The 13,334-nt window shown below is 41.6% G+C and overlaps 1 pseudogene; it reads left to right on the forward strand.

Moving 5' to 3' along the window:
- Positions 1–1,218: 1,218 nt before the first annotated feature.
- On the forward strand, positions 1,219–1,336 carry LOC126249946 (5S ribosomal RNA; annotated as a pseudogene).
- The last annotated feature ends 11,998 nt before the right edge of the window (positions 1,337–13,334 follow it).

Genomic DNA, 13,334 nt, shown 5'->3' on the forward strand with positions numbered 1-13,334 from the left:
CCCCAGTCGCGTGTCATAGGCTGGAATGTTCCGTGCTCCCTAAGACGCCGATCAATTGCTTGGAACGTCTTCCTGTCGGGACATCTTCGTTCTGGATATCTGTCTCGATACAAACGTACCGCGCCACGGCTATTGCCCCGTGCTAAACCATACATCAAATGGGCATCTGCCAACTCCGCATTTGTAAACATTGCACTGACTGCAAAACCACGTTCATGATGAACACTAACCTGTTGATGCTACGTACTGATGTGCTTGATGCTAGTACTGTAGAGCAATGAGTCGCATGTCAACACAAGCACCGAAGTCAACATTACCTTCCTTCAATTGGGCCAACTGGCGGTGAATCTAGGAAGTACAGTACATAGTGACGAAACTAAAATGAGCTCTAACTTGGAAATTAAGCGTTTCCGGACACATGTCCACATAACATGTTTTCTTTATTTGTGTGTTAGGAATGATTCCTGTAAGTTTGGCCGCACCTTTTTGTAACACCCTGTATATTTCTGTCTTTCCCTGTGAATTATATGACAAAGATCGACATAAATGTCTTGAAAAGTATTATAGATAAATATCAGCATTGTTAATGGATGTATATATTCAAACCATGTTTAGATCTACATGACATTCAATGGCATCGACTATCCGTTCGTATGAAAGAAAATCTAACACCAAACTCATAGAGGTATCCATAAAGACACTGTGAGCTATCATAACGATTAAAGTGAAGTATACTTTTTACCAGTATCACACACTCATTCATTTAAAAGTTTATTTTTAACAGTACTTTCACAAGACGGACCAGATTAAGAGATACACAGTTTCAATAACTAGAAATTTAATGATATTTTGTATCCATTAGCGACGTATGAAACTTTCTGTACAGATCACAAAGAGATTATGTGGGAAGGCGATTTTACTGTATCTTTCACCAGGAGTGATCGATTGCGTAAGAGGCTTCGTTAATAATGTCGGAAACGAGTTGCCACGTACTTTTCAAGCACAGTTGAAATATCTTGTTACTAGCACGAAATGTCAAACTGCAGACGTTAAATATCAACTTGAACGTGAATTTGAATAAGAGAAACACGATATTATGACTATAGTTTCATGAATTTTACACTCCAGTCGTAGTAGTATTAAGTGGTGAAACTATTAAAATCAGCATTACATAATACAACTACTCACTGTAATTTGATATGTCTCACCTAAAATTTGGGCAACGGCCATGCCACAGTGGATACACCGGTTCCCGTGAGATCACCGAAGTTAAGCACTGTCGGGCGTGGCCGGCACTTCGATGGTTGACGATCCCGGCCCCCGTGCGCTGTTGCCATTTTTCGTTGGTTACTCTGCCTCGTGATGCCAATTGAAGAGCTACTCGATCCAATAGTAGCGGCTCCGGTCAAAGAAAACCATCATAACGACCAGGAGAGCGGTGTGCTGACCACACGCCCCTCCCATCCGCATCCTCACTGAGGATGACACGGCGGTCTCATGGTCCCGATTTGCAGATTGTGGCCTGATGACGGAGTCCCTTTCTTTTCATCTAAATTTGTGGTGTCTAAAAATAGCAAAACTAACTACTTTAGAGATTCTTAGTTGGTTGATAATATTCAACTCAATGAAGCATGTGTCGGCAACGTTCATAATGAAGTTTCCCCCACAAAGTATCTTAAATCTGTTAATTCATTTAACGAGCTGGAACAATTTAAAGATTTAGTGAGAGGTTTTACCGTACACATACTCGTAAAAGTAATTCTTGAAAAAAAAAAAAGAACGATATGTTTTATGTTGGCAACATGGCTCAGGGAAGGGTTGTTGTAGCTACTGAAAGTATGACCACGAAACTTTGCGATGTTTTCAGTTAGAATACTCCTGAAAAACTTTGACATATGCAGACACGTGTATAATATACGCAAAAAAATTCGTTAAGATTAACCCTTTTCATTTAATTCAATCGTATCTCGTCTAAGGACTTTCCTTCACCAAATAAGCAAGATGACATTATATTATGATGATTGAATATTCACCAATGATTTGTAACGCAAAACTGGGAGAGCTAAAGAAAATATTTTGTCGCACGTCTAAAATGATAATATCTTCACAAGAGGGAGAATGTCATGACACAGGCAAATAGATCCAACTGATAATAGTGTCACCACTTTTTTACGGGTAGAGTGCTGAATTATATATGAACTACTACAGTATGGCATTAATGAACAATCATTCTAATGACAGTAATCCGACTCCGTTTTTGATTAGGTTGGTCTAACTGCAGCTCACAGTGTGTAAAACATACAGTCTAAGAAATCAACAACGAGATTACACAAAGGAATGGCGAGAGTCATTTAATCAATATTAGTTTGACTTTCGACCATAAAGTAAGTCACACTAGAGTCAGGAGGACAGTTGGGTTCAAATGGCTCTGAGCACTATGGGACTGAACATCTATGGTCATCAATCCCCTACAACTTAGAACTATATAAACCTAACTAACCTAAGGACATCACACAACACCCAGTCATCACGAGGCAGAGAAAATCCCTGACCCCGCCGGGAATCGAACCCGGGAACCCGGGCGTGGGAAGCGAGAACGCCACCGCACGACCACGAGCTGCGGACTATAGACAGTTGGGAGTTAGAAAGAAGAGATGCCAATTCCACGAACCTGAGATGCAGGAGTACTATTAACGCTTTAGGATAGTAAAAGTAGATGCTCGAGTAATATGTTGCTACTGTCTTCAATCATCTGTTCAGTGACAATAATTCATGACTTATTTTTATCCATTCTGCAAGAAGTAATTAGCTTTTATAATGTTTCTCATAACGTTACGGCTTTCTTCCGTTATACATACTTGCAGTTTTGTAAATTCTACAGTTAGTTACAGATTAGTCATTGTCAGCTAAACAGAGGGAATGTGTAAACCACGCAGTGTACTAACGCATCACAGTCAGCATATGTTTGCAACTCATGAACTGATCACAACAGATCTGTGTCATTTAAAGTCCATAAAGAAACAATATCAAGTGATATTGGTTCTGAACTTTATCAACAGTTATGGTGCAGAATGGACGATTTCGCTTTCGTGATACGTATGCATTTCAGCTGGAAGCGGGAGCGTAATTGCTGTATTAGCTTTCGTGACGCTGTGAAATCCGTTGCGATCGCAATAGGCGAGACATGAGTTGGAACAGCGGCAGCCGCAAAAGCACTTAATGATATATGTATTGGCGTGTGGGCATACGTCGATATCGAGGTGACGTCCTAACCTCGTGACAACGCAATTGCAACTTCCCAGTTTGCTGGCTGTTTCTACCTAGTCTTATTTATCCTCGTCTGTCCTCAACCACAACCTTACGGACTTTGTGAAATAAGGCCGTTTTTACTTTTCGTAAACTTTTCAATGACGTAAAATCTTCTAAATTCGTGAAGATGAGTGTAAAGCTGCAGAAATACACCTCTAAATATTTTGAAATATCTGATACGTATTATAGATTTGTTAACGTATTTAAATAATGCAATAACAATTGTGACATTCGAAAAACCAACATTTGAGACATTTAAAACGTAGCTTCAAGTTTACTGAACATATGAAATCGCAAATAGTAAATGTTTCTTAGTGCCTTTTCCCGTTTACATGCCAAAATCCCACTGAAAATACTTCGAATCTGCTGTCGTCAGTGTCAATTACAGACAACCCCTCTCTTCACTCAGGTGGTCCTCCAAATTTTATGGAACATGTCGTATGCCGGCCGCGGTGGTCTAGTGGTTCTAGGCGCGCAGTCCGGAACCACGGGACTGCTACGGTCGTGCCGGCCGAAGTGGCCGTGCGGTTAAAGGCGCTGCAGTCTGGAACCACAAGACCGCTACGGTCGCAGGTTCGAATCCTGCCTCGGGCATGGATGTTTGTGATGTCCTTAGGTTAGTTAGCTTTAACTAGTTCTAAGTTCTAGGGGACTAATAACCTCAGCAGTTGAGTCCCATAGTGCTCAGAGCCATTTGAGCCATTTGCTACGGTCGCAGGTTCGAATCCTGCCTCGGGCATGGATGTGTGTGATGTCCTTAGGTTAGTTAGGTTTAAGTAGTTCTAAGTTCTAGGGGACTGATGACCACAGAAGTTAAGTCCCATAGTGCTCAGAGCCATTTGAACATGTCGTATAAAGATTGCGTGCTGCAATAGGTAAACAGCTGCTCACTGCTCAAGAACTACTCTATATTGTGTTGTGCCTCACAACTCTGCAAATATTACTACAGACTGATATTTTACTTAAACGCATATATACGGTACTATAAACTTGTGTAAGTGATAATTTATTCGTAAGTATTACCTATTACAGTTTAATAAGTCACAGCTGTGAAGTGCTAACGCGAATTCTTTACAGACGAATGGAAAAACTGGTAGAAGCCGACCTCGGGGAAGATCAGTTTGGATTCCGTAGAAATGTTAGAACACGTGAGGCAATACTAACCCTACGACTAATCTTAGAAATTAGATTAACGAGAGGCAAACCTACGTTTCTAGCATTTGTAGACCTAGAGAAAGCTTTCGACAATGTTGACTGGAATACTCTCTTTCAAATTCTAAAGATGGCAGGGGTAAAATACAGGGAGCGAAAGGCTATTTACAATTTGTACAGAAACCAAATGGCAGTTGTAAGAGTCGAGGGGCATGAAAGGGAAACAGTGGTTGGGGAGGGAGTGAGACAGGGTTGTAGCCTATCCCCGATGTTGTTCAATCTGTATACTGAGCAAGCAGTAAAGGAAACAATAGAAAAATTTGGAGTAGGTATTAAAATCCATGGAGAAGAAATAAAAACTCTGAGGTTCGCCGATGACATTCTCATTCTGTCAGAGACAGCAAAGGACTAGGAAGAGCAGTTGAACGGAATGAACAGTGTCTTGAAATGAGGATATAAGACGAACATCAACAAAAGGAAAACGAGGATAATGGAATGTAGTCGAATTAAGTCGGGTGATGCTGAGGGAATTAGATTAGGAAATGAGACATTTATATTAGTAAAGGAGTTTTGCTATTTGGGGAGCAAAGTAACTGATGATGGTCGAAGTAGAGAGGATATCAAATGTAGACTGGCAATGGCAAGGAAAGCGTTTCAGAAGAAGATAAATTTGTTAACATAGAGTATAGATTTAAGTGTCAGGAAGTCGTTTCTGAAAGTATTTGTATGGAGTGTAGCCATGTATAGAAGTGAAACGTGGACGATAAATAGTTTGGACAAGAAGAGAATAGAAGCTTTCGAAATGTGGTGCTACAGAAGAATACTGGAGATTAGATTGGTAGATCGCATAAGTAATGAGGAGGTATTGCATAGAATTGTGGAGAAGAGGAGTTTGTGGCACAACTTGACAAGAAGAAGGGACCGGTTGGTAGGACATGTTCCGAGTCATCAAGGGATCACAAATTTAGCATTGGAGGGCAGTGTGCAGGGTAAAAATCGTAGATGGAGACTAAGAGATCAATACACTAAGCAGATTCAGAAAGATGTAGGTTGCAGTAAGTACTGGGAGATGAAGAAGCTTGCACAGGATAGAGTAGCATGGAGAGCTGCATCAAACCAGTCTCAGGACTGAAGACCACAACAACAACAACAACCACCTGCGGTTATAGCTAACGATTACAGAATGAATCTAGCTCTAAAAGTTACTATTAATGATATATGTAATCGATAAACATTTCCTACCAGGGGCCACGGGTTGTGACTGCTGGGTTCGAGGCGCCATGTCACTGATTGCGCGGCCTCACCCGCCGGAGGTTCGAGTCCTCCGTCGGGCATGGGCGTGTGTGTTCTTAGCGTAACTTAGCTTAAGTAGTGTGTACGTCTAGGGATCTATGCCCTTAGCAATTTGATCCCTTACAAATTCACACACGTTTGAACATTTTCTCTTACCAGGGTGAAAGTATCACTGCAACACTTTCATAGTTTTGTGGAGGTGCCATAGTTTAACGAGTTCTACCAGACCGAGTCGACAAGTAGTTTGAGGCATTTCTGAGGTATTTTCTCTGAGGTTGTTGCGATCCACCTCAACATCTGATGCCGCTGTTACACAATTGAATAAAGGAGCAGACCAAATAAGAAGAGGAGTTGAGGACAGTATGTGTTGTATCTCGTGGTTCTCACTCGGCGTATTGAGCACTGATTTGTGGTCTCTTGTAATGCACAGCCGCAGTTTATACAGACTAGGCAAAATGAAACTGTTCCTGAAAATGTTTCACGCCGCTTAAGAGCGGCAATCCATCTCATATCATCCGTCCTGGGTGGTGGTGATCGAAGTTACGTTATCTCTCTTCCTGTGCATGAAATATTTTTCGCACCGCATATTCTCGTGAGCTGGCACTGAAAGATTTCCGATTAATGTTGATACTGTCTCTTTATTTCAGTGTCTGATGTTGCTAACAAGTAGTTATGTTTAGGAAAACGTGCATGGGATATGAATGTTGATTAATGAAGTAAAAGGTTTGAATCCAACTCCTGAATTTTTCCTTTATTTCCGTCACTGCCTCTACGATGTATAGACTGAACAGTAGGGACGAAAGACTAGATTCCTTAAACCCTTTTTCATCCGAGCACTTCATTCCAGGTCATTCAATGTTATTGCCCCCTCCCCCTTTGATTCTTCTAAATATTGTATATTACTCGTCTTTCCTGATAGCGTATCTCTGTTTCTTAGAATTTCAAACCTTTCTTGCACCCTTTAAACTGTCAAACGTTTTTTCCCGGTTGACAAATCCTGTGAACTAGTCTTGATTTTTCTTCACTCTTTCTCCACTATCCAGGGCAATATTAGAATTGTTTCTCTGACGCCTTTACCCTTCCTAAAGCCAAAACTATCGTCATATAGAAATTCTCAATTTTCTTTCCCATTCAAGACCGTACGTTGGTCGCTTTTATAAGCAGATTCTTCCGCTCCGCTAGCTGTTTTCCAAGCACTGCTTAAGGTTCGTCTCGCTCACAGACTCCCCTTGCCTGGTAACGGCCAATATCAGCTCAGTGTGTTGTAGATACCGAGCTGTTTTTTCCTTGCCTGCCAAGACTGTATCTGTTTGTCACTGAACGTATCAAACGGGCCGTCCTTTAGTTACTTCACCTGAACTCGTTTACACAGCGTGAGGAGTAAAATAATGACCGTAAATAAAATGGTTTCTGTAAATGTAACAACCGGATCGAAGCTTACAGGCAGATTCCCGTCTTCAACTTTTTCACTTTGTATAGTTTTATCTATTTTGTGCTTGGCGTGGCGCATTTGACTTGATCGCCTCACGAATCTAAATGTATTACCGAAATTTTGCTAGAGAGACCAACCGTAATGGTTTCTATCAAAAACAGCCCCACATTTCTACTCGTGATAGACCAAGTGCAACGTTTCCTTCTATCCTTCTTGTGTCTATAGTAAGGTGAAACAGTGTCGTAGCACGCCGACATTCACTGTGCATTCCAGCTTGAGTGATAACTTCAAACTCGTATTTTTGACACCTTATACTGATATCCTAGTAACTACCTGTAGAGCATCTTCATTTTTATAAATCAAAAGCATAAAAATATGGACGTTCCAGAGTATTAATTTCGTTAAGCTCACCGGCTTCTAGCTTGCAAGGCAGTTATCAAAACGTATTGTCTGATGATGCGGTTTTAAACATAAATCAAGGTTTTTAAAAACGTTAATAGTGTAGAACATGTAAATTTTTGTGGTTTCATTTATAAACAGGAATCAACGGGAATACTCCCAGATGATCGGCTTGAATATCCTGCTTCTAGGATTGTTTGGAGCGCAGATGACTCGTATAATTCCACAAACAAAAGAGTTAACGATACTGTGATCGCTAACTCATGCTTGTGAGGTTGAGCAGAATTTGGAAGTAATCGGTTCGAATGTAGGAATTTTCGTTGAAGTTGTTGGCCGGAAAAGGGAGCAGTATCTGATAACCGGACGTTGGAATATTGTTCTGCGTTAACTTCCAAACCTCTGTGCACTTGTCCTGGAATTAAGGCCCATGATCCTGTTAGAGGTTCTCCATTTGTCTGATTGGAACATTGAGTTTATTGACCTCATTGCGGCATTTGTCTGAATTATTCTATCAGTAACCTGCGGTAATGAATGATCCGAAGAGTAAATACTGCTTATTTGTAGCGGTGTGTTTTCGTTGCCATTCCACATAGCTAAATGCCTTCGCCGAATATCAGTTCAAGACCATCCGCTATAGTGGTAACTCGTTTCTGTTTAATATTTTTCTCATTATAGGCTACGAATCTCGTATTGCTACACTTGCGCTTTGACTTCAGTACATCCGTGGCTTTGTTTCTTGTTTGTCACCAGCTTCTTCTGAGAATCTTGTTTAACCATTTAAATGATTAACGATGTTCAGTTCCCCACTCACCTCGTTTGGCTCTGTCACATACCTTTGAAATTAGAAATTAATGGTGGAGAAATACTTTAGTGCTTTATATAGTGTCAGTCGTCGTATTAATGGTTCTTCAACATTTAATCGTAGTGCATCTTTAACGCCTCGCTATTGTTGTCTCTAATGGCAAACAAAATTTCAGTTCATCTAAATATTTTGTTTCTTACGGTGTAACAACTGAAGAACCTTTAGCAGTAATGTTGTTATAGTAACACTGTCAAGAGCTGATGTTCTTTCTGGAGATACCAATCGTGTATCTGTTAGTATTTATACGTACCATCAGCGCTTGCAGGTTCCACGAAGAAGATATTCTAGTTAAATCGTCACGCCTCGAAATAATAAGGTGATGGCAATAAGCACCAGAGGTTTATTGTGAGTGGACTTCAGAGAGGACGTATGTCCATCAGAAATGTTAGAAAGTTCTACTTTCAGGCAGTGTGGCAGTTGAGCGTAGGATGGGTAACATGTCTATTTGATTGTAGCCGGATCGTAGGTGCCATACGCATGGAACAATCCACCTCCGAGGTCCCATAGAAACTGAACTTTCCACTTTCCACCGGGTACAATTCTTACCGTGATACATTGATCCGACGGAAACCGGCACCACCACAGTCAGACGCCATGGGCAGCAGCATGTTGACGATAATAATCGTGAATGGAAGTCAACAATTATAAATTCGAAAATGCTAGTCGCGAAGTAGCATTTGTTTCTCTGCTCACAGCATGTGACTGGGAGCAGGGCCGCAGGAACACTGCCGTAGAGCGATCGACTGGTAAAAGGTCAACTGTACTGTTGAGTCGGGATGCATAACTGTACAAACTGAGGGCAGAGTACGGCTGTGCCAAAATACGTACGAAACAAAATTAAATATACTTGTCAACAGGGAAAGAGGCAATTCACCACTCAACTGAATCGTGTCATAAGAGTCCACTGATGTGGACGTACTTTGATGATATTCCTTGGCCATCTGACCTAAATCTTATTGAGGATATGTTGTATCCCATTGCTGGACTCTTTGGATGCGACCAATCTCACTGAGTTCGTGGAGACGGGTGAGACGTCTGGAATCAGGATGTCTTTACTAGGCTGTCGGTATGGAGTCCAATCTAAGGTGCGATTGTGCCATCATCAAGATAAAAAGGAATGCTCTACGCTACAAGGTAGGTGTCTGTAATTCAGTTGCTCGTGATAATATGAACTAAAATTTGTTTCCATTGCTATGTGCAAGCTTTATTAGGAAAATACTGCTTTTCTTCAAAATGGCTTTGAGCACTGTGGGACTCAACATCTGAGATCATCAGTCCCCTAGAACTTTGGACTACTTAAACCTAACTATCCTAAGGACATCACACACATCCATGCCGGAGGCAGGATTCTAACCTGCGACCGTAGCGGTCGCGCGGTTCCAGACTGAAGCGCGTAGAACCGCTCGGCCACACCGGCTGGCCCACTATCGGATTCTTGGACTGATATTTCCGTACTCACTTCTCAGTCACCTAGCTGAAACTTCATTGTTCAAGATTCTCATCACTACAGGCATTCAAGATAAATCATGCAATAATCGAAGCTCCCAGCAGTCACCGACAGACTGAGTACTGTAATGTAGATGGTTCAGTTTATACATTTTATATCTATCACTAGAAGGTGCACCGAGCGAGGTGGCGCAGTGGTTAGACACTGGACTCGCATTCAGGAGGACGACGGTTCAATCCCGAGTCCGGCCATCCTGATTTAGGTTTTCCGTGATTTCCCTAAATCGTTCCAGGCAAATGCCGGGATGGTTCCTCTCAAAGGGCACGGCCGACTTCCTTTCCCGTCCTCTAATCCGATGAGACCGATGACCTCGCTGTCTGGTCTCCTTCCCCAAAACATCCTAACCCAACTAGAAGGTGTGAACACATATTGATCTGATTCCGGTAAAGATAAACAACAGTTTAGTAAGTCAGTAAACATGGAATATGAATAATAGAAAAATAGTCACTGCTTCATGACAAGAATGAAATAGTCACTTCTAGACAACGAGAAAAAAGGTACCACCCAGTGAGAAATAGGACTGTCTCAAGCGTCATAAGCGCAAAGACCCACGACGCAGCACCCGATAGTGAGAACGGGTGTGCATGGCGGAAGCGGAGTAGGTTCAAGGCCGTAGTGTAGGCGGCCTCCAGAGTGACCGCGGTCGGTGGGTTGGAGGCAGCTGCGTAGTGGCAGCGTAACAGCTCATGGAGCGGACTGCAACAGAAGTCCTCTCGGGCTGGCAATGGAGGCGCTGCTTGTTTAGTTGCTCGTGGAGGCAACAGGTGTCGGAGGTCGCAGAACAACTCGTATTGGAGTTCGAGGAACGAATGGTTGCCTTTGGGGCGGGCGGCTGGTTAAGTACACGCCCGGCGGAAGCATAAACGAACGGTTTGCAGGCAGCACGTGACCAGCGCAGGAAGTAAGTCCGTGATATGGCACCGCCTGGAGTGATACTGGCGCCGCGGTGTCGTGCGGCGCTTTCCGCAAGTTGACGGTAAATATGCATATGTTTACCGGCCGCGGGCGTGAAGTATCGTGTTTGCTTTCCAGCAGGCGAGTTGTGGCGAGTCAGCCGCCGGAAGGTTGTGTGTTGTGCGGTACAGCCGAATTGTGCAGGGGTACCACAGTGAGATTCTGCAATTTACACTTCCTACATTACGATGGGTAATGATAAAAGTTTTAATAATCACCTAAAAAATTGAAATCATGTAATGTCAATCTTTTTTTATGCAGCTTAATGTATGCAGTCTTGGAGCAAACATGTACATGCAAATACGAGGGGTGTTCGAAAAGTCCGTGCAAAAATAAAATTTACTTACGTGTTTGGGATAAACATTTTTTATTTTTCGACATAGTCTCCTAGTAGGCGGGCCGCAAGATGAGACACAGGCCCGTGAGGTGACGCAGGGGGGCTCACGCCAAATTCCTCACGGCAGCTTGAGTCACGGTGGTAATCATCGCAAGTTGGATCGCAGTTTCAATACGCAGTTTGCTGAGGAACTTGGCCTCTGGCATAGATGGCGACTACTTCTGCTATGTTAATAGGTTCGAAACGGTGTGTTACATCGCTTTGATGAAACAAAAAGCAGAAAAATTGCGTACATGAAAATAAGACTAAGTCATGGGGAATTCGCTTTAACTAAGTAATTTGATTATGAAAAATTCACGAACTATTTTAGATTAAACCGTGATCAATTCCAAGAAGTACATGGTCTCATCAAGAATGAAACTGACAGACAGGGATGCAACGCTACAAGGCCCATTAGAACCAAGGACAAACTATCTGTGTTGTTAAGCTATTATGATTAGCATACATCTCAATATATAATATGTTCTGTTGGTTTGTATATAGCCACTAACATCCGAAAGCTCTTGACCGATTGCTTTGAAATTTCGAGACAACGTTTCATTCCAATACACGATGGTTTTTAGGTACCTATTTCTTTAATATATTATATATAACCTATATAGTGTAATTTTCACGATTTTTCGTAACAATGTTTCCCCGTTATAAAATTTGTATATAAACACGCACATATTCTAGTAGAACGTTGTGTCAAAATTTACATGCGTTTAGTCCAGTGCAACGTTGTGTCCAAATTTCAAAGCATTGGAACTAGGGTTACCATATATCCAAATAAAGAATCCGAGGGTGTTACAGTCTTTATGTGAACACAATGGCTTAATTTTTTTAATATATAAATATGAAAGCATATTTCTGGCATCCTCAAACTTTCTTAAGTAACTATTCCTTGGATTAATTGTTTTCATAGAGTTGAGAACATGTGAGGTCTTTATATGATATAAAAAGCACTGTCCTGATTGACTGAGTGATTGACTCATAACGCCCAGTCGAAACCATTGACGATAGTGTAGGATGTGTACACATTTTCCCTCCGTATTTAGCAACTGCGGAAGTATAGCCGGGTCCGCTAGTTGCCTATACTTCTGCATGCAATATAATATTGCCATCACCAAAGGCAGAGGGTAACAGTTTAGCGTTCATAGAAAACTCTTTATTGAAAAAACATAGTAATATTCAAATGGCCAAAATATTCTGTAATAACACACAAATACCGTCTGTACAGCAAATGTAAATAGCAAAATTTTTACTTACATTCAGTTTTCAGAGAAATCATTAATAAGTGTGAGCAAATCATGCCGATTTAAGGCCGTAGTTGAAGTGCTTTGTTGAAACTCACACTCATCTTGTGTAGTAAGCGATGGACTGTGGGAATGTAAAGAATGGGATGGAGTTGATGAACTAGAGTAGGATGGACTGTGGGATTGGTTACTGTACGGGGAAAACTCGTGATATGATGGCCGCTTAACTGTGTTGGACTGTGGAGTTCTCACAGGAATGTTCAGCAACGAGGCCTCCATTTTTGTAACCACACGGAAAATGTCATTTCTGATGACATACTGAGATGACAGTGGCATGCATCTGGTCATCTGGTACATTCACATAAACACATGGTACAAAGGATCACTTGGAGCACTCGTTTGTGCCAACAGATTTCTTCTTTCTTCTGATCTCGATCTTCTTCCTTCTTCATGTTGTTCAATGCTTTGTTTGAGTAATCCAGCAATAGTTTTTTTTTTTTTTTTTTTTTTTTTTTTTTTTTTGCAGATGTCATTTCTTGTGGCGGAGGTGACATTTCAGGAAGCGCCCGCGCCCGTGACTGAAGATTGTCTGGAGCACTTCTGATTACCTGCTGCATGTTGAGTGATTCCTCACCCTCGTCGACTACATCAGTTGGACTATCAGTGACACAATTTTGTGATTTGGTTTCATTATCATCAGTGTATTCGTTTAGGTTCCCTTCTCGTGTTTTATTGGCCATATATGGTTGTAGAAATCCCATCTGCTTTTGAAATTTTCATTCTTTAAACGATTC

The sequence above is a fragment of the Schistocerca nitens genome, chromosome 3 (genome assembly GCF_023898315.1).
Source record: "Schistocerca nitens isolate TAMUIC-IGC-003100 chromosome 3, iqSchNite1.1, whole genome shotgun sequence".
Lineage (NCBI taxonomy): Eukaryota > Metazoa > Arthropoda > Insecta > Orthoptera > Acrididae > Schistocerca > Schistocerca nitens.